Genomic DNA, 22,698 nt, shown 5'->3' with positions numbered 1-22,698 from the left:
CAGGGGACAGCTAGGTGGCTCAGTAGACTGAGATCCAGGCCCAGACATGGGAAGTCCTGTGATAAAATCTAGCCTCAGATACTTCCTAACTGTGTGACCCTGCACAAGTCATATAACCCTATTGCCTAGTCATTAGCACTTTTCTGCCTTAAAACCAATAAACACTATTGATTCTAGGAAAGAAGGTAACAGTTCCAAAAGAAATAAATAAATAAAAGAAAAAGAAAAAATAATAGAAAAATGTGAACTATCAGAGGATATATTTTAACAATGATTGCAGTATCTGAAAATCATAATAAAAAGTTCTGGATGGCATTTTACAAAAAATTATCAAGGAAAATTCTCCTGATTTTCCTTATATAAAAGGATAAAATAAAATTGGAAGAATGCATTGATCATTTCCTGACATAGATTTCAAAATTAAAAATTCTGGGGATATTGAACTAAATAACAAAGCTCCCAAGTGAAGGAAAAAATTCTAAAAATTAAAAAAAAAAGAAAACTGAGAATGCATGAGGTATTTAGAAAAGATTTATAGCTCAGGTGTTAGCGTTTGCAAATACTTTTCAAGGTTGCTTTCCACCCTTGGTGTCTACTGAGCTCATACTTGTAGCTCCCATATGCTGATAAAATACAGTATCCATTCTTATTAAAACATTGGAAAACAGGAATAACTAGAGGTTCCCATTAATGAAAAGAAATGTCACTCTGAAAGTACTAGAAAACATTATCTATAATGTGGATAAAGTAGAATGATTCCCAATATCAGGGATAAAGTTAGAAAGACTATTATCATCACTATTATTTAGTGTCATACTAGAAGTGCTAGTTATATTAATAAGAGAAGAAAAAGTTTGAATGTATTAGAATAGACAATAAAAAATATAAGTATCACTTTGTAGATGTTATACTTTTATACCTAAAGAATCCTAGAAAATAAAATAAAACACTAGGAGATATAATGAATAATTTTAACAAAATTTTAGGATACCATGTAAATCATAAGCTTTTCCAGACTTTACCAAATATTCCAGCAGCAAGCTATAGAAAGAGAAATTTCATTTAAAATAGCTGAAGGCCATATAAAATTCCTAGAAGTATCCATGACAAACTTAGGAACTATATGAACAGAATTACAAAACAAAATTACAAAGTACATTTTCACAGAAATAAAGATTTAAATAATTGGGAAAATATTAATTGTTCTTGGGCAGGAAAAAACAATATAATAAAAATGACATTTCCACTTAAATTGATTTACTCAGTCAGCACTATTGTGATAATTAAAATGTTTTGGAGAAAGTGAAATATTTATATTAATTATGACCGCTGAAAAATGTTTTATATAAATATAAGATAGTCGCCAGGGAATATATTCCCAATTTATGAATATGCCCAAGCCAACTGGGTTTTATAGAGAAATTTAATTTATAATACACTGATTAAACTATATAAAAAGAGAGAAAGGAAGAAAGGAATAAGAATGAATAAATCAGTCAGTTGGTTTTATCACTCACCCAAGATCTCTCTAGGTAAGGCTTCTCATGCCAACCTCAGGCTCCACCTTCAAGAGAGCCTCCTTTCAAGAAATGTTTCCAGAGTATTCTCCTCCTTCAGAGCCAGCCTTCTCTCCTGGTCCTTCCACAGAGCACCTCTTCAGTCCTCCTTCAGAGCCACCTCGCTCAGAGCAAAACCTCTCCTGTCCTCACACCCCGCCATCTTTAAGGAAACCATCTAAGTTCCCTACCGTCAGTTCTCACATCTACCAATCACTGTTGATGTCTCCCCTATGCCAATGGTGGCTCTAGTTTAACCCAGGACCGCCCAGAGGTCTGTGGCTTTGCACATGTCTGTTGAAGGTCATATTCTCAAATAATTAAATCTTGATCTATGCTGCAGCCCTTCCTAAATCCTGTTACTCTAAGTAGGGTGGTGATTGTATTTTCCAAGACCTGGTTCTGTCATTCCAAGTATCTCTATTGTATCAATTCTAAAATCAATCATGACTCAAAGAACTTCCTGTTCTATGCTTAAGCATAGGTCAAAGCCCTTTCCACTGTTTAGCAAAAGGTTTCTGTCCTAAAATAGTCTCAAGTAGGGAGGAGAAGGATCTTCCCATGCCAAGGGGGTTCACATTCCAAAAGAGTTCTTACTATCAGTAGAAATTTTTTCCAAGTATGAAATTTTCCAATGGTGAAATTTCCAACATTCATAAGTCTAAGAAATTTTAAGGTTTACACTATAAAAATTGAAGTACAAAAATATTTTATAGTGCTAGAAATTAAAGAGAAACTGTGAAAGAAGGTGACCTATGTATATCAGATTTTAAGCTTTTTATGAAAGTTATCATCAAAATAATCTATTATTGACTGATAAATAGAGAAGTGGATCAATGGAATAGATTAGATGTACACACACAATACCTTGAAACAAGTGACCAAAGTAATCTAGTGCTTGATAAACCTAAACAACCAAGTTCTAAAAACAAGAGCTCAGAATTTGAAGAAAACATGGGAAAGCAGGAAAGCAGAATTGCACTGGATAGAGTACTTAATAGAATGTTATATATCATTCTAAAAATAACTTTTGACTAAAAACAAACACCCATTCTTCAGGTTTCCATTGAAGGCTTTCAGATTATATTGTTGTTTTAGTATTCTAGCTGTTGCCTAAACCATCTGTTAGGAGGAGCTACTCAAATATTTTGCAGTTTCTGAGGTTGCTGCTGCTCTACTTTGTGAGGCTGGGCCAGGGATTTGTAGGCATAAATTTCAAAGCCCCTTGCCTTGGGTTCCTACATTTGTAAAATCAGAGTTTTGAACTGCAAGACTTCCAAATCCTCTTCTTTCCATGAATATAAGCATGAACATCTTTCCTCCCCTATAATAAATACAATTTAAGAAGAGTCTGTTTTCTCCCATAACTGATTAGGGATCATTCAGATTTTATTCAAAGACTTCCAGAAAAGGGGAGTCAATTGTCAATTTCAATTTTGGATGACTATTATGAAGGAATTTTTGCCTTTTAAGAAATAATAATTTCACTTCCGGTTAAGATGGCGGCTTAGAGAAAGCTGAAGTTCAGATCTCCGGAAAACCCTTCCCGACCGATCTCAAACTAGAAGCTCCTAAGGCGCCGAAATTCAAAACGATCAACAGCACAGACCCTGGGAACCCTCCTCCTGGACCTGGACCTGGTTCAAAAGGTACGGCTCCCCTTAAAAGCCAGAACCCGAGATCCCTCGGACCTCAGGGGTAGGAGCACAGAGTCCAAGGCTCCCGGAAGCAGCAGCCACGCCGGGCTCAGAGAGCAGGGTCTGAGGAACAACAACCCTCAGGGTCTTCTACCCAAGTCCCAGTCCGGGTGAAAGTTACTGCCTGGGGCCTCCGCTGCAGAGAGCTGGTCAAAACAACAGCAACCCTCAGGGCGGGCAAGACAGCCTCACAGGCTGGATCCTGCTATCCAAGTCTCAGTGAAAGTCTGTGCTCTCGGAGCTTGGGGAAGCGGCAGCCCATCCCCCCGCAGGCCGACGAAACAGCCTCACGCCCAGGGATTCTGAAGGCAACTTCTGGAAATCGAGCCAGGGGGAGAGTGTGGCCTCGTGGTCCGACACTTCCATTCCAGTTCCAGTGAGGCATATTCAGTTTAACCCAGGGAACGCTCATAGAACCAACATCTGCCCAGGACTAAAGCCTCTGATCACCAGACAAAGACAAGAAAAGCCAATCCTCCACGTTCAGAGATGACAAACTCCACAGAAGCACAGAAGCCCCAAAATACCAAGAAAAATAAGAAGAAAGGGGCGACTCTGGACACATTCTATGGAGCCAAAATACAAAATACAGAGCTGATAGAAGAAGATATACAAGAAAATTCTCCAAAATCTTCCAAAGGAAATAGAAACTCTCCACAAACCCATGAAGAATTTGAATCAGAAAGGACCAAAAAGATGTAAGCCCTCTGGGAGGAAAAGTGGGAAATGATGCAAAAGAAATTCACGCATCTACAAAACCAGTTTGACCAAACTGTAAAAGAAAACCAGGCTTTAAAGCAAGAACTAATAAAGCAAAGCCAAAACACCAAGAAATTAGAAGAGAACATAAAATATCTCACCGACAAGGTGATAGATCTGGAAAACAGGGGGAGAAGAGAAAACTTAAGAATAATTGGACTCCCAGAAAAGCCAGAAATAAACACCAAACTGGACATGGTGATACAAGATATAATCAAAGAAAATTGCCCAGAGATTCTAGAACAAGGGGGCAATACATCCACTGACAGAGCTCACAGAACACCTTCTACACTAAACAGACAAAAGACAACTCCCAGGAATGTAATTGCCAAATTCCAAAGCTATCAAACAAAAGAAAAAATCCTACAGGAAGCCAGAAAAAGACAATTTAGATATAAAGGAATGCCAATCAGGGTCACACAATACCTTGCAAGTTCTACGCTGAATGATCGTAAGGCATGGAACATGATCTTCAGAAAGGCAAGAGAGCTGGGTCTCCAACCAAGAATCAGCTACCCAGCAAAACTGACTATATACTTCCAAGGGAAAGTATGGGCATTCAACAAAATAGAAGACTTCCAACTTTTCGCAAAGAAAAGACCAGAGCTCTGTGGAAAGTTTGATACCGAAAATCAAAGAGCAAGGAATACCTGAAAAGGTAAATATTAAGGAAAGGGGAAAAATGTTATCTTCTTTTACTCAAACTCTCTTCTATAAGGACTACATTTATATCAACCTATGTATACTAATATGTGGGGAAAATGTAATGTATAAATAGGGGGTAAAGAAAGACCAAATAGAATAATGGTTCTCACACAAAGATTCACAGGGGAAGGGGAGGGGAAGAAAACTCCTATAAGAAGGAGAGGAAGAGAGGGGGGGGGTTTACTTAAACCTCAATCTCAGGGAAATCAACTCTGAGAGGGAAAAACATCCAGATCCATTGGGATCTTGAATTCTATCTTACCCAACCAGGGTAAGGAGAAGGGAAAACCAAGGGGGGGAGGGGGAGAGGGAGAACAAAAAGGGAGGGAAAGAGAGGGGGGAGGGGGAGGGAACAAAAAGGGAGGGACTAAAAAGGGAAACATCAAGGGAGGGGACAAGGGGGACTGATTCAAAGTAAATCACTGGACTAAAAGGTAGAGCCGAAGAAGAAAAGGTTAGAATTAGGGAAGGCAATCAAAATGCCAGGGAGTCCACAAATGACAATCATAACTTTGAACGTGAATGGGATGAACTCACCCATAAAACGTAGACGAATAGCTGAATGGATTAGAATCCAAAACCCTACCATATGTTGTCTTCAAGAAACACACATGAGGCGGGTTGACACCCACAAGGTCAGAATTAAAGGATGGAGTAAGACCTTCTGGGCCTCAACTGATAGAAAGAAGGCAGGAGTGGTAATCATGATATCTGATAAAGCCAATGCAAAAATAGACCTGATCAAAAGGGACAGGGAAGGTAATTATATTTTGTTAAAAGGGACTCTAGACAATGAGGAAATATCATTAATCAACATGTATGCACCAAATAATATAGCACCCAAATTTCTAATGGAGAAACTAGGAGAATTGAAGGAAGAAATAGACAATAAAACCATACTAGTGGGAGACTTAAACCAACCACTATCAAATTTAGATAAATCAAATCAAAAAATAAATAAGAAAGAGGTAAAAGAAGTGAATGAAATCTTAGAAAAATTAGAATTAATAGACATATGGAGAAAAATAAATAGGGATAAAAAGGAATACACCTTCTTCTCAGCACCACATGGCACATTCACAAAAATTGACCATACATTAGGTCACAGAAACATAGCACACAAATGCAGAAAAGCAGAAATAATGAATGCAGCCTTCTCAGATCACAAGGCAATAAAAATAATGATTAGTAATGGTACATGGAAAACCAAATCTAAAACCAATTGGAAATTAAACAATATGATACTCCAAAACCGTTTAGCTAAAGAAGAAATCATAGAAACAATTAATAATTTCATCAAGGAAAATGACAATGGCGAAACATCCTTTCAAACCTTTTGGGATGCAGCCAAAGCGGTAATCAGAGGCAAATTCATATCCCTGAAAGCTCATATTAACAAACAAGGGAGAGCAGAGATCAATCAATTGGAAATGCAATTGAAAAAACTCGAAAGCGATCAAATTAAAAACCCCCAGCAGAAAACCAAATTAGAAATCCTAAAAATTAAGGGAGAAATTAATAAAATCAAAAGTGATAGAACTATTGATTTAATAAATAAGACAAGAAGCTGGTACTTTGAAAAAACAAACAAAATAGACAAAGTACTGGTCAATCTAATTAAAAAAAGGAAGGAAGAAAAGCAAATTCACAGCATTAAAGATGAAAAGGGGGACAGCACCTCCAATGAGGAGGAAATTAAGGCAATCATTAGAAATTACTTTGCCCAATTATATGGCAATAAATACACCAATTTAGGAGAAATGGATGAATATATACAAAAATACAAACTGCCTAGACTAACAGAAGAGGAAATAGAGTTCTTAAATAATCCCATATCAGAAATTGAAATCCATCAAGCCATCAAAGAACTTCCTAAGAAAAAATCCCCAGGGCCTGATGGATTCACCTGTGAATTCTATCAAACATTCAGAGAACAGTTAACCCCAATACTATACAAACTATTTGACATAATAAGCAAAGAGGGAGTTCTACCAAACTCCTTTTACGACACAAACATGGTACTGATTCCAAAACCAGGCAGGTCAAAAACAGAGAAAGAAAACTATAGACCAATCTCCCTAATGAATATAGATGCAAAAATCTTAAATAGGATACTAGCAAAAAGACTCCAGCAAGTGATCAGAAGGATCATTCACCATGATCAAGTAGGATTCATACCAGGGATGCAGGGCTGGTTCAACATTAGGAAAACCATCCACATAATTGACCACATCAACAAGCAAACTAGCAAGAACCACATGATTATTTCAATAGATGCAGAAAAAGCCTTTGATAAAATACAACACCCATTCCTATTAAAAACACTAGAAAGCATAGGAATAGAAGGGTCATTCCTAAAAATAATAAACAGTATATATCTAAAACCAACCGCTAATATCATCTGCAATGGGGATAAACTAGATGCATTCCCAATAAGATCAGGAGTGAAACAAGGATGCCCATTATCACCTCTACTATTTGACATTGTACTAGAAACACTAGCAGTAGCAATTAGAGAAGATAAAGAAATTGAAGGCATCAGAACAGGCAAGGAGGTGACCAAGTTATCACTCTTTGCGGATGACATGATGGTCTACTTAAAGAATCCTAGAGATTCAACCAAAAAGCTAATTGAAATAATCAACAACTTTAGCAAAGTTGCAGGATACAAAATAAACCCACATAAATCATCAGCTTTTCTATATATCTCCAACACAGCTCAGCAGCAAGAACTAGAAAAAGAAATCCCATTCAAAATCACCTTAGACAAAATAAAATACCTAGGAATCTATCTCCCAAGACAAACACAGGAACTATATGAACACAACTACAAAACACTCGCCACACAACTAAAACTAGACTTGAACAAATGGAAAAACATTAACTGCTCATGGATAGGACGAGCCAATATAATAAAAATGACCATCCTACCCAAACTTATTTATCTATTTAGTGCCATACCCATTGAACTACCAAAATACTTCTTCACTGATTTAGAAAAAACCATAACAAAGTTCATTTGGAAGAACAAAAGATCAAGGATATCCAGGGAAATAATGAAAAAAAAAACACATATGATGGGGGCCTTGCAGTCCCAGACCTCAAACTATATTATAAAGCAGCAGTCATCAAAACAATTTGGTACTGGCTAAGAAACAGAAAGGAAGATCAGTGGAATAGACTGGGGGAAAACGACCTCAGCAAGACAGTATACGATAAACCCAAAGATCCCAGCTTTTGGGACAAAAATCCACTATTCGATAAAAACTGCTGGGAAAATTGGAAGACAGTGTGGGAGAGACTAGGAATAGATCAACACCTCACACCCTACACCAAGATAAATTCAAAATGGGTGAGTGACTTAAACATAAAGAAGGAAACCATAAGTAAATTGGGTAAACACAGAATAGTATACATGTCAGACCTTTGGGAGGGGAAAGGCTTTAAAACCAAGCAAGATATAGAAAGAATCACAAAATGTAAAATAAATAATTTTGACTACATCAAACTAAAAAGCTTTTGTACAAACAAAACCAATATAACTAAAATCAGAAGGGAAACAACAAATTGGGAAAAAATCTTCATAGAAACCTCTGACAAAGGTTTAATTACTCATATTTATAATGAGCTAAATCAATTGTACAAAAAATCAAGCCATTCTCCAATTGATAAATGGGCAAGGGAAATGGATAGGCAGTTCTCAGATAAAGAAATCAAAACTATTAACAAGCACATGAAGAAGTGTTCTACATCTCTTATAATCAGAGAGATGCAAATCAAAACAACTCTGAGGTATCACCTCACACCTAGGAGATTGGCTAACATAACAGCAAAGGAAAGTAATGAATGCTGGAGGGGATGTGGCAAAGTAGGGACATTAATTCATTGCTGGTGGAGTTGTGAACTGATACAAACATTCTGGAGGGCAATTTGGAACTATGCCCAAAGGGCAACAAAAGAATATCTACCCTTTGACCCAGCCATAGCACTGCTGGGTCTGTACCCCAAAGAGATAATGGACACAAAGACTTGTACAAAAATATTCATAGCTGCGCTCTTTGTGGTGGCCCAAAACTGGAAAATGAGGGGATGCCCATCAATTGGGGAATGGCTGAACAAACTGTGGTATATGTTGGTGATGGAATACTATTGTGCTCAAAGGAATAATAAAGTGGAGAAGTTCCATGGAGACTGGAACAACCTCCAGGAAGTGATGCAGAGCGAGAGGAGCAGAACCAGGAGAACATTGTACACAGAGACTAATACACTGTGGTATAATCGAACGTAATGGACTTCTACATTAGGGGCGGTGTAATGTCCCTGAACAACTTTCAAGGATCCAAGAGAAAAAAAACACCATTCATAAGCAAAGGATAAACTATGGGAGTGGAAACACCGAGAAAAAGCAACTGCCTGAATACAGAGGTTGAGGGGACATGACAGAGGATAGACTATAAATGAACACTCTAATGCAAATACTATCAACAAAGCAATGGGTTCAAATCAAGAAAACATCTAATGCCCAGTGGACTTACGCGTCGGCTATGGGTGGTGGGGGGGGAGGAAAAGAAAATGATCTATGTCTTTAACTAATAATGCTTGGAAATGATCAAATAAAATATATTTAAAAAAAAAGAAATAATTATTTGATTATTTACAACTTTATATTCATTTTCAATGTAAAGTTCATATAGGATTTGCAGTTAGTTTTCATGGTTTCCATAAGTCATTTATTCTCCAAGTTGAATATATACAATTACTTCAGCTGCAACTCATAAATCTGCACAAAAGGCCCTTCAACATTCTAGCTGCCTTTTCATGTTGGGACTGATTGTTTTTTATATCAAGAATAACAATTACTCTATTGCTGGGTATTTCTCATTCCATGAAAAGAAAATTTGGGAGTAATATTTTTTTTCATTGCTCCTTTTTTGTCTTTATATGACAGATCCAAAGCCCTCATCTTCATCATTCTAAGGGATTCTGGAGTTAATATTTTATAAAACAGAAAACAAAATGTATTAGCTTTTATCTAGAGAATCACTATGGAGACATAACCTGGGGAGCTAATTAAAATGTGACAAATGTTGATAATATTCAGTTAATCACATTCTTTTATATAAAGAGGGGAATCATCAGCAAAACTTTATAGGAATGAACTTTTGGAATCTTCTCAAAGCTGATTTTATAGATATGCATTTGTATGTGTGTATACATGCATACACACACACAATGTATATCTTCTAGTAAACAGCAAATATTCTAAAGAGCCTCCAATAAATGTCTCCTCTGCTTTTCAATTCAAAAGGGAAGATTTCAGGAAATTTCATTGCCTTCTCTTCCTGCCAAGTAGTGCTGAGTTCAGTAATATTTTCACAGACACAGCTCCCAATTTCTTTGGACTTAGGGAACAAATGATTTCAGGTAAAATATCCAGCTTTTTATTACACTGCACTCTTAAAAAACATTTTTCTACATCTTCACAGAAATAAGTACAATGATAGATAATGAAGAAGGATGAATGCTATATTTTACAGAAAAGATATTTTTAAAAATGCTTGATGTGAGAAATATGACTAGCCTGAGGCAAGGAACCCCAGATCCCTATTATTTATCATTTTCCTGATTTGTTTTATCTTGTTCCTAACTCCTCATTTGCCTTGTATACTCATTATATGTCTTTTATTCTTTCCATCAAAATTAAACTTTAGAAAGTATGTGAAAAACATTTACGTACTATTTTTTGGAGAAAACATACCACTTGTACTAGAGAAAATTAATAGAGGCAATAAAATGAAGACTGGTATACTTCATTTTATATTCAGACTCCATCAGTGCATAATCTTTTTCATCATGAGGCCTTTGGAGTTCTGCTGGATCATTGCATTTTGATAGTTAATTGATTTACAGTTGATCAGTGTATTCCTTGCTATTACTATGTATAATATCTTATGGTTCTGTTCATTTCACTTGTCATCACTTTATATGTCTTTCCAGGTTGTTTTTTTATGATCATCTTATTTGTAATTTCTTATGGTGCAATATTATTCCATTACAAGCATATACCTGTGAGATTTAAAATGGTTGAGGTCTTAAACTGTAGTGATTAAAATAGTGGAAGAGATAAATTGTGATAGATATAAGAGAGGGTGAGTAAGTTTGACTGCAGAAATATGTTTCACTACAGTGTCGGGTTTAAAATCAAATATAAGGTGGTCGCCAGGGAAATATTCCCAATTATTCAAATACCCAAGTCAATTGGGTTTTATAGAGATTTTAATTAACAATACAATGAGTAATAAAAGAAAGAGAAAGAGTAAAAAAAGGAATAAGAATGAAGGGCCTCAAAGCCAATATGGCCTAGACCTGAGTCTTTTTTTTTATTTTTTGTTTTTCTTTTTTTTTTCTGATTTAAATATATTTTATTTGATCATTTCCAAGCATTATTCGTTAAAGACATAGATCATTTTCTTTTCCTCCCCCCCCACCCCCCATAGCCGACGCGTAAGTCCACTGGGCATTAGATGTTTTCTTGATTTGAACCCATTGCTTTGTTGATAGTATTTGCATTAGAGTGTTCATTTAGAGTCTATCCTCTGTCATGTCCCCTCAACCTCTGTATTCAGGCAGTTGCTTTTTCTTGGTGTTTCCACTCCCATAGTTTATCCTTTGCTTATGAATGGTGTTTTTTTCTCCTGGATCCCTGCAAGTTGTTCAGGGACATTGCACCGCCACTAATGGAGAAGTCCATTACGTTCGATTATACCACAGTGTATTAGTCTCTGTGTACAATGTTCTCCTGGTTCTGCTCCTCTCGCTCTGCATCACTTCCTGGAGGTTGTTCCAGTCCCCATGGAACTTCTCCACTTTATTATTCCTTTTAGCACAATAGTACTCCATCACCAACATATACCACAGTTTGTTCAGCCATTCCCCAATTGATGGGCATCCCCTCGTTTTCCAGTTTTGGGCCACCACAAAGAGCGCAGCTATGAATATTTTTGTACAAGTCTTTGTGTCCATTATCTCTTTGGGGTACAGACCCAGCAGTGCTATGGCTGGGTCAAAGGGTAGATATTCTTTTGTCGCCCTTTGGGCATAGTTCCAAATTGCCCTCCAGAATGGTTGGATCAATTCACAACTCCACCAGCAATGAATTAATGTCCCTACTTTGCCACATCCCCTCCAGCATTCATTACTTTCCTTTGCTGTTATGTTAGCCAATCTCCTAGGTGTGAGGTGATACCTCAGAGTTGTTTTGATTTGCATCTCTCTGATTATAAGAGATGTAGAACACTTCTTCATGTGCTTGTTAATAGTTTTGATTTCTTTATCTGAGAACTGCCTATCCATTTCCCTTGCCCATTTATCAATTGGAGAATGGCTTGATTTTTTGTACAATTGATTTAGCTCATTATAAATATGAGTAATTAAACCTTTGTCAGAGGTTTCTATGAAGATTTTTTCCCAATTTGTTGTTTCCCTTCTGATTTTAGTTATATTGGTTTTGTTTGTACAAAAGCTTTTTAGTTTGATGTAGTCAAAATTATTTATTTTACATTTTGTGATTCTTTCTATATCTTGCTTGGTTTTAAAGCTTTTCCCCTCCCAAAGGTCTGACATGTATACTATTCTGTGTTTACCCAATTTACTTATGGTTTCCTTCTTTATGTTTAAGTCACTCACCCATTTTGAATTTATCTTGGTGTAGGGTGTGAGGTGTTGATCTATTCCTAGTCTCTCCCACACTGTCTTCCAATTTTCCCAGCAGTTTTTATCGAATAGTGGGTTTTTGTCCCAAAAGCTGGGATCTTTGGGTTTATCGTATACTGTCTTGCTGAGGTCGCTTTCCCCTAGTCTATTCCACTGATCTTCCTTTCTGTTTCTTACACTAGCAGTAGCAATTAGAGAAGATAAAGGAATTGAAGGCATCAAAATAGGCAAGGAGGAGACCAAGTTATCACTCTTTGCGGATGACATGATGGTCTACTTAAAGAATCCTAGAGATTCAACCAAAAAGCTAATTGAAATAATCAACAACTTTAGCAAAGTTGCAGGATACAAAATAAACCCACATAAATCATCAGCTTTTCTATATATCTCCAACACAGCTCAGCAGCAAGAACTAGAAAGAGAAATCCCATTCAAAATCACTTTAGACAAAATAAAATACCTAGGAATCTATCTCCCAAGACAAACACAGGAACTATATGAACACAACTACAAAACACTCGCCACACAACTAAAACTAGACTTGAACAAATGGAAAAACATTAACTGCTCATGGATAGCACGAGCCAATATAATAAAAATGAACATCCTACCCAAACTTATTTATCTATTTAGTGCCATACCCATTGAACTACCAAAATACTTCTTCACTGATTTAGAAAAAACCATAACAAAGTTCATTTGGAAGAACAAAAGATCAAGGATATCCAGGGAAATAATGAAAAAAAACAGATGGGGGCCTTGCAGTCCCTGACCTTAAACTATATTACAAAGCAGCAGTCATCAAAACAATTTGGTACTGGCTAGACCTGAGTCTTAAAAGAGAAATCAGTCAGTTTTTTATAACTCATCATAAGATCTGTCTAAGTAAGGATTTCTAATGACAACAGGCCAGCATCATCTCAGCTGCTTTCACCAGCTCCCTCCTCCATCTGAATGTTTCAGAATCAGTCTCCTCAGAATGAGTCTCTCCTATCTGAATGTTTCAGAATGACTTCCCAGCTCTTCTCTGAGCTCTTATTTTTAAGGGCAAAATCTCCTTTGTCACCTCCCCTAAGTCCTTACATCTACCAATCACTGTAGATGTTTCTAAAGGACCGCCCATTTTTAGTCTACACCTAAGAAGGTGTGGATTTTTGAGCAATTCACACCAGGAAAGCCCTGAGTAAGTTTTCCAGTTCTTTGTTCCTTGTAAATTCACAAGTTGTTTGACCTTTATAGCTACTTAGCTTAAGAAAAGTATGGGTTTAAGTACTTTTCATTTTTCAGAAAAGAGTTTACAACTTTATCTTCCCCTAGGGCAGACCCAAGTAGGTAAAGTAGAATTCTCACATTCCTGCTTTAAGTAGAGTTCACTGCCCAAATGGGGAATGGTCTTAATCCAATCTTATAAAGTAGGGTCTGGGAAATTTTAAGGTTTACATACCACAACTTTTTCAGCAATTTTCCCATTAATGAAAATCCCTGCAGTTTCTAGTTCTTTGCTTTTTGTACAAGTAAGTCATTTCCCCCAATCTTTAGTCTCTTTGGGAGACAGATCTAATTGTGATATTATTGGTCAAAGGGTATATATAATTTATTGGCCCTTTGGGCATGGTTCCAAATTGCTCTTTAGAATGGCTGTATCTGTACACAGCTCTGCAAATGATGGCATATTAGTGACTCAATTTTTTCACACCCTCTCCAAAACTTATCATTTTTTGTGTCATATTAGCCAAGTGTGAGGTGGTACCCCAGAATTGTTTTAATTTTCATTTCTTTAATAGTTACTTGGTTTTTTATATGACTAAATATATTTTTGATTTCTTCATCGGAGAATTTCCTGTTTATAGTATTTAACCATTTGCCAGTTCTCTTCATATTTGAGAAATGAAGTCTTTATCTGGACATTTACTATGAATGTTTTCCTAGTATGTTAATTCATCTACCAGTGAAAAATTAACATGATCCAATCCTCCTTATTTGGGATGTTACTGAATATGGAGTCCTGTAATTGAAGTTAGAGGAACTAAGGTAAAATTTTGACTTTTCTACTTTTAACTGTGCAGATTTCTTTTAGGCAATTAACTTTCCTTGCTTCAGTTTTCTTATCTCTAAAATAGATTAGATTTTTAAGATCTATTACAGTCATAAACCAATATTCTTATTTTCATATGATTCATTATTAATTCTCCTACTGTGAGAAAAATATGAGGATAAAGAAGTCATGATTTCATGACAGCTATGGCCCCTTGCCAAAGCTAAACAAGATGTATTTGAATTATCTAAATAATATTATTAGCTTTCTACATCAGTAAAACTATGCAGAACTAGCTGAGTCACCAACAGCTGGTAAATTGAGTAGGGATCAAACTCTGAATTAGGATTATTCATGATCATCTATCAAGTAGATTAAAATAAATTTTAAAAATATTTTATTATTATCAATAGCCATGAAAAATATAGTAATAAGTAAAAGTTAAATGTTGAAGGTAATCATTTAACACAGCCATGAATTTTGCACATGGTTCTGCTTTGCCCTAAAGCAGTTTGAAAATCATTGTTTATTTTTAGCACATTTGATAGTGAAGTTCACACAATAACTTAAATTTATCATTGTGATTTCATGGCTTCATTTCCCCAGAATACAATATAAACATCAATTTCTGCCTGTATAACCATATACCTGGAAAACACACAGGAGTTTATTAAAATGATGTAGCAATATGGAGCAGGTAAAAAATGTCTCATCAATTTATCATAAACAATAGAATGGGAATTAGTCTGCCTTTAAAGATTTTATGGCCCTACCTCATTACCTCAGGTTGAATTGCTCAGGCATTCAGTTGTCACCTGTCCTTCCCACCCAACTCCCTGAGTATCATATTCTGATTGACTTTAGCTCGAGGTAGGAGACATAAAATTGCCAGGCAATATTAGTTTGTATACTTTACCTCCTCCATTATTTCCCTTGATGTACAGAATTGAAATTCAATGAACTAGCCAGTCCACTAAAGACAGGTTAACATATATTTATTAGGCTGGCTTAATTTATTTGTTACCAGTTATCAATGTAATTCCAGACTTTTTCATCTGAGAGTTTATTGGAAGAAGCCATTTGACAACAAGTCTCTGGAGAATCAAAAAGCTTTGGGTTTGAAATAAAATTTTGTTTCTTAGTTACTTTTATGGTTCTCCACAGGCTTTGTAGGAATATAAGTAAGGGATAGAGAAAATTATATGGAATAACTTTAAAAGGAAAGCATGAGAATTTAGACACAAACCCTGGGCGAAGATTTTGATGAGGAGAAAAGGATCTTGGGAGTTTTTACTGGAAGTAACTGTTACTTCAGATCTAGCTTTCTACTGAGGTTCTTTGCTCTAGCATCCCCTGGAAACACTAATCTTGTGGAAATACTAGCATGTTCCTGGTTGGTGAATGGCCCTGGAGGAGACCTGCCTTTCCTTGAAGTACAGAGACCAACTGCCTGATATACACCTGTCAGAAATCCACTTGGTGAAGGTAAACCCAAGAGTTTGGCCATCTGGGACTCTGGGTATACCTAGGAAACAACCACAGGCTTTAGATAAGGACTCAATACATCTTTGACTACTCCTTCTTTAACCCTTTTTTAGATAATCCATACTAATTAGTATAGTAGGATAGTCAGATAGTTGGTTTTATGGATCTTAGTCAGAGATAAGGAGTTTAGACCAGCTTGAGTGAATGCTTAAGATGAAGAAATAAATTCATCATGAGGTGAAAGAGGTTGGGTGGTGACTAGATCCATAATGTTAGGGCATTACCTGTCATTTTCCCTTACTCCAATTTTAAAAATAAACTTGGTTTCTAAAGCCCAAGGGTTTTGTGCTTTACTGACGCTAGGGAGGTCCCTAGGTGGATATTTATTATCTACCATCCATCTAGGCCTTTCCAAAATAATCTACCTCAATTTGGAGGTAGCCGTCTCTTTCAGCTTACTCACATGAAATGTTTTTCATTGAAAACTTCCATTCCAACCCTGGTCATCACAGTGCACATGATTGTGGGTTCTTGCAGGTTAACTATGGAGATTGTATAGTGTACATATCAGGAAAGGCTTTGCAAAAATCATATTCAGAATAGCTAAGCTGGGTATACAAAAGTTCATCATTGGAAGACTGACTATTAAATGTTGACTTTTTAAAGAAATAGCTCCTTTTGACACTGTCTTCAGGAATGAAAGGATTGTGATATGGATTAAGTAAGAGATTATCCACACCAATTTATGACCAATCCTTGAAACATCAAAGATTTCAATGTAAATTTGGGAAATTGTGGTATTGGTGTTGGTTATGTTGATGGTGTGGTTTTGTTCCGAGTTTTGATTTCATTAATTAGGAAACTGCCACTCTTAAAACTTCTTCTACTGATGAAGATTGGCAATTCTCTTGTAATTTATAGTCTTAAATAAATAAACTGGTGTCATTGAGAGGTTAAATGATTTCACCATAGCTTATATCATATATATTATATCAGAAAGAAAGGACTTGAAGCAAGGGCTTCTTTATTCTAAGATTGGCCATTGTAAACCTCAAAATTCCTTAGACTTATAAATGTTGGAAATTTCACCATTGGGATATTTCATACTTGGAAAATTTCTTACTGATAGTCTATTGGAATGGGAACCCCATTGGCATGGGAGGTTCCTTCTCTTCCCTTCTTTAGAATACTTTAGGACAGAAACCTTTTGCTGAACAATGGAAAGGACTTTGACCTATGCTTAAGCATAGAACAGGAATTTCTTTGAGTCATGATTGATTTTAGAATTGATACAATGGAGATACTTGGAATCAATCTCCACCCTATTCAGTCCTAACAGGATTGAGTAAGGGCTGCAGCCTAGATCAAAATTTAATTATTCCAATCTCTACCCTACTCAGGTTAACAGGATTTAGAAAGGACTGTAGCAAAGGAGCAAAGATTTAATCATTTGAAAATATGACCTTCAACAGACATGTGCAAAGCCTCTGGGCAGTCCTGGGTTTAAGCTAGAGCCTCCATTGGCACAGGGAAATTGATGGACAGTGATTGGTAGATGTGAGAACTGAGGGGAGGCAACTTGGATGGTTTCCTTAAAGATCAGGGAGGTCTGAGGACTCGGGGTGGTTGAGGAGTTGGCCGGAGTGGTTGCGTTGTGCTCTGAGAAGCTTGCTCTGAGGGAAGCTGAAGGTGGGGGCCTCTGAGACTGTTTCTCCATTTTGGTCACGTGAGTAATAGGGACTGATCTTTTTTCTTTGCCCCAGCTATCTAAGGGCTTGGGCCTTTTGGCCCAGCCTAAACAGAAGGGGTATTTAAGCCCTATTCCCTTCTCTCCCTTTTTCTCTCTCTCTATCTCTAATTCCTTTCTTCCTCCTTTTGTAATTAAACTCCATAAAATATTGACTGCAGACTTGAGTTTTCATTAAGGAATTACATAGCTAAATTCCTTGGCGACCTTAAATTAATATTTATTAGTCTTTTAAAGTGATTCCCTTGTAACACCAATGACAGACAATGGAAAGAAAATACTGGTTTTCAAGAATGAGTCTCTGACTTCAAGTCCTACTTGAAAAATATCACAAAATTAAAACAATAATATTATATTTAAGAGCACCCACATCAAAAAGAAAAAATTTGCAAGCATACAAAAAGAAATTTTTTACCTTTCATGGAGCCACAGTCAGGATAACATAAGACTCAGCAACTTCTGCATTAAAGGATTAAAAAGCTAAAAGAGTAGAAGAAAAGAGTGTCCCAGAGGGCAAATGAGCTCTGATTATAATCATGAATAAATGACCCAACAAAGCTGAATATAATATTCTAGGGGAAAATATATTTAATGAAATATAGAACTTCCAAGCATTCCAGATGAAAACAACAGAGGTGAATTGAAAATTTGACATTAAAGTAGAAAACTGAAGTAGAAGTGTTAAAAAGGACTCAATGTATTTAAACTGTTTGCATTGATATAAAAGAAGATATCTATAATTCCTATGACTTTTATTATTATTAGTTTAAAAGGCATTAACATTAGTTAAAAGACATCTATATAGATTGGGGACACAAGTGTGAGATAATTGTGTTGTGTGTCTCCAAAAATATGTGTAAAGGAGAAAAGAGAATACCTGGGAGAAATGTAAAGGAAAATTAGAATGGGATAAATTTTCTCACATAAAGAAAGCACACAGGGATGAGTTTTTATATTGGAGCAGAAATAGGGTGTGAGTAATTCTTAAAATTACTTTCATCAGAGCTCTTTCAATAAAAGAAGACTATATTTACAAATTCAATTGGGGATAATAATCTACTGGGAATTAGGAAGAGAAGAGAATAAGATATATAGGGTAAGAGAAGATAAGGGGGAGTTTTCATAAGAAAAAAATCAAAGCTATCTATAGTCATATTAGAAAATGTTGTAAATCACTACTGATTAGAGAAAGACAAATTAAAACGATTGAAAGATACCTCCTAATACTTATAATAAATGACAACTATTGGAGAGGATGAGAGAAAATAGGTATTTTAGTGGATTGTTGGTGGAGTATTTAACTGATTTAACTAACCTGCAGAACAACCTGGAAATAAGCCAAAAAGGCTATAAAGTTGTGTATATTCTTTGATACTGCAATACTGCTTCTAGATCTGTACCACCAAAAAGATCAAAGGAAAAGGAAAAGCCCTAATGTATAAAGATAACTATATTGGTTCTTTTTCTGCTTGGAAAATATTGAAAATTGAGGGTGTGCTTATTATTGGGAAATGATGGAGTAAGTTGCCACATGATTATGATGGAGTACTATTATTCTACTTTTTAATTTTTAATTCTCTTGCATTTTGATTCAATTTTTAATAATTGTTTTCTAACATTTTGAGATCCATGTTCTCTCTCTCCCTCCTCCATTTCCCCATCCCCAGGATACAGATAGCATGATATATATTAAATGTATTATCACATAGTAAATATTTCCATATTCATAATGTTGCAAATGAAGACATATATATCTTATACTACAGAAAAATTAATGGAGGAAATAAAGTAAAGAATGGTATGCTTCAATCTTCATTCAGACTCTGTCAGTACCTTCTAAGACAATGGATAGACTTTTTCATCATGAGTTCAAATCCTATTATTTTATAAGAAAATGTTAAGAGGAATGGATTAAAGAGAAAAACATAGCAATATTTATATGAATTTATGAAAAGTGAAGTGAAAGGAATCTGGAGATAATTTTGCATAGTAACATCAAGGTTATAATGAAGAAAAAATGTGAAAGACTTTGCTACTTCCATCAGTAAAATGATCTAAGACATTTCCAAAGGTCCTATGATACATAAAATGCTATCCACTCCCAGAGAACTGATGAATTCTGAGTGCAAACTAAGAGTACAGTTTTCTCCCTTTATTTATTTTTAATTTTATTTTCCCAGCATTTGAGTATGGAAATATATTTTGCTGTATTCCACATGTGTAATTTAAATCATATTTGACTTCTCAGTGGACAAGTGAGTTGGCAGAAAAAAGGGAGAGAATTTAGAACTCAAAATCTAAAAAGAAAAGATTGCTTAAAATATATAAATAATAATGTTTTTAAAGATCTGACCATTTATTTTCCCTTCAGGAAAAGTAATGCTAAAGGCAACCTGCTTACTCACAGAAGTAAAATGCTCAATGGAATTTGCCTATCTTTGAAATCTGTCACAATTCCCTATGCAGAAATATTTGCAGTGGCTGGTCTAAAATCATTCCAATCTTAAACACTTTCTCTGCAGAGAATGTTTGTTATTCAGGTTGAGATTAGAACTATTTCAGAGTTGTAAAACTCTGAAAACAGGTTGATAATGGAAACCCTGACATAACCTTAACTATAGGTGACACTGAAAAAAATAGTGTCATTCCTCTGGCTCCAAATCAGCTCAGTTAAGTGGAAAATGGATGTTTTAGCTAGATTTGCAATCACGCAAAACAGTTCAGTAAATTGTAAAGAAAGCTGGGGCTCAGGCTATTTGTGCAAGTGCAGCATTTGTGCAGGACTACAAGTATTTAAATATAAGATTAGCTTGCTGATTCAGGATGAACATTCCTAGGACTAGCTTTTGAAAAGTACTTAATGTTTAATTTGCATTCCTCCTTTTATATTGTCAGAACCTATTATAAGCAAGGCAAGAAAGGCTGGGTGCTGTGTCCCATTAAGTGTGTGAATTGTATCTTCTGATGGACAGGACCCATCTACTTAAGCAAATTTCCTTAAGCAGCAACTAGTAATTTAGTAATTAAAATATTTAAAGGCTATGAGCAATTCTATGGGAAAGCCCCACTATCTTAGGATTTAGAAGAGGAAGAGACCTTAGAGGTCATATTGTCTGTCATATTGTAAAGGAGAGGAAACTTGGGCCCAGAGCAGATTAGTAATCAGTAATCTTGCAGCTATAGAAAAGAAGATGTAACTGTAACTAACATTTTTACAGCTGATGTAACTGAAGTATAGGGAGCAGAAGTGATATGCCCTTATATGTGAAAAAACATATATACAAGGGAGATTTCAACTCAGGTCTTCTAACTCCATGGCTAAATTATTCATGCTATGTGTGCTATGACTTGGATCAAGACAATTGTTTTAGTCGAATTTGTATGAGACCTAGGAAGAGTACTTCACAAGGAGTGGAAAATATAATTTGAGAAACATTTCATATACACATAAAAATTATAGGAAGACAATTACTTTATGAATTTTATGTGGAATTAGAAATTATCTAGCAAAAAAAAAAACCCTTTCAAATTTATAGAAGGAAAAACTAAGGTATAGAAATAGAAATGACCTGTTCAAGGTCCCTTAAAAAGGAAGATCTGAACCAAATCTAATGACAAATTAATTACACCAGGTTATAAAAATAAAATATATTATAAAGCAATGGATGGCTTGTAAGTGGTGGAGGTTGGGCATCTATTGAAGAAACCAAATATCTTGAATTTTGAAAATGTTCATGCTCCATACAATGGATAAACTTTCATTCATTTTTGTCTCATAGAATGATTCCTTTATTTTGTATGAGATTTGAAATGGTAAATTGAGAGCAAAGTCCCAAGTGATAAAGTAAATACTCCTTCAAAGTCAAAGCTGTTATGGTTTAGTAAATATCTCTTATGTGTCAATAATTTGTAGAATAAGGGCAGAGACTAGAGCAGCTAGAAGAGTTCAACAGTATCTAAGTGTAAGGCAATATAAGTGAGAAGTTAGGTATTGGCATTCTGAATGAAGAGGGAAAAGATGTAAATAACACAAGAAAGAAAGAATTAGAAAGATTTGAGAAACAAATAGGTTGCTTCTCACAGGAACAGGACCATGGTAACTAGAATGATTATTTTGATAATGCATCTATTGTGTTTGACTATTTGGCCAAAATTAAAATGTCAGTCACTTTATAAATATTTACCTGATTTACAAAAAATAATTAATAATGTATATATAGACTTGTAATTATATTTTACATATGGAGAAGTGATGGAAATTTAAAACTTTAAAAGGGAATGTAATATATGAAAAAGAAAATATGGTGAAAGAAATTCAAAACATCAAGAATTGAATGTTTGTGAGTCCTCTTCCTATTGGTAAGATAGTGCTGGAGGAAATTCTTGGAGCTCACCTCTATTTTCTAAAAGACAACAACAAAAAATTTAAATGCTTAAAAATGAATTCTGAAGCAGCAGAACCAACAGTGACAAGCAGTGTTCTGGACCACAATGGTATGGAGAGATAGCAAGGAGGACCACTCTCATTAAAGGGGAGAATGCTTGGGATCTTAGGGCAAAACTCAGGTGTGATGCATCATAGAGAGCCCAGGAAAGAGCTCAGTCCTGTTTAGCAGGATGAGAATGAACACACACTCAATACAATAGTGGCAGCAGTATATCCCACCACAGTATAACCATAGAAGAGGCCAGGTTCATTCTAGTGTAGGCAGTAGTAGAAGGAACTCAGCCCCCAAAAGTCAAGCCCAAGAGGGAGAGGGAAGAACCCAATGCAACTTAGAGAAAACAGTATCTGAATAGAACTCTAAATCTCACAATAGGAAATCTAGGCCACCTCTGCAAAGTCCTCAATCCAGAAACAAGATAGACAAGATGAACCCAGGAAATGGAATAGATCACACTATAAGCTTAGGACAATATTCCCTAAACCCCAGGAACAGAGCTAAAAACATAAACATATACACAAAGTCAGGAAAAAAGGTTTGAAAAAAGAGAAGAAAA

This window comes from Monodelphis domestica, chromosome 4 (assembly GCF_027887165.1).
Source record: "Monodelphis domestica isolate mMonDom1 chromosome 4, mMonDom1.pri, whole genome shotgun sequence".
In the NCBI taxonomy this organism is placed as follows: Eukaryota; Metazoa; Chordata; class Mammalia; order Didelphimorphia; family Didelphidae; genus Monodelphis; species Monodelphis domestica.
Note: the sequence above shows the minus strand (reverse complement) of the source record.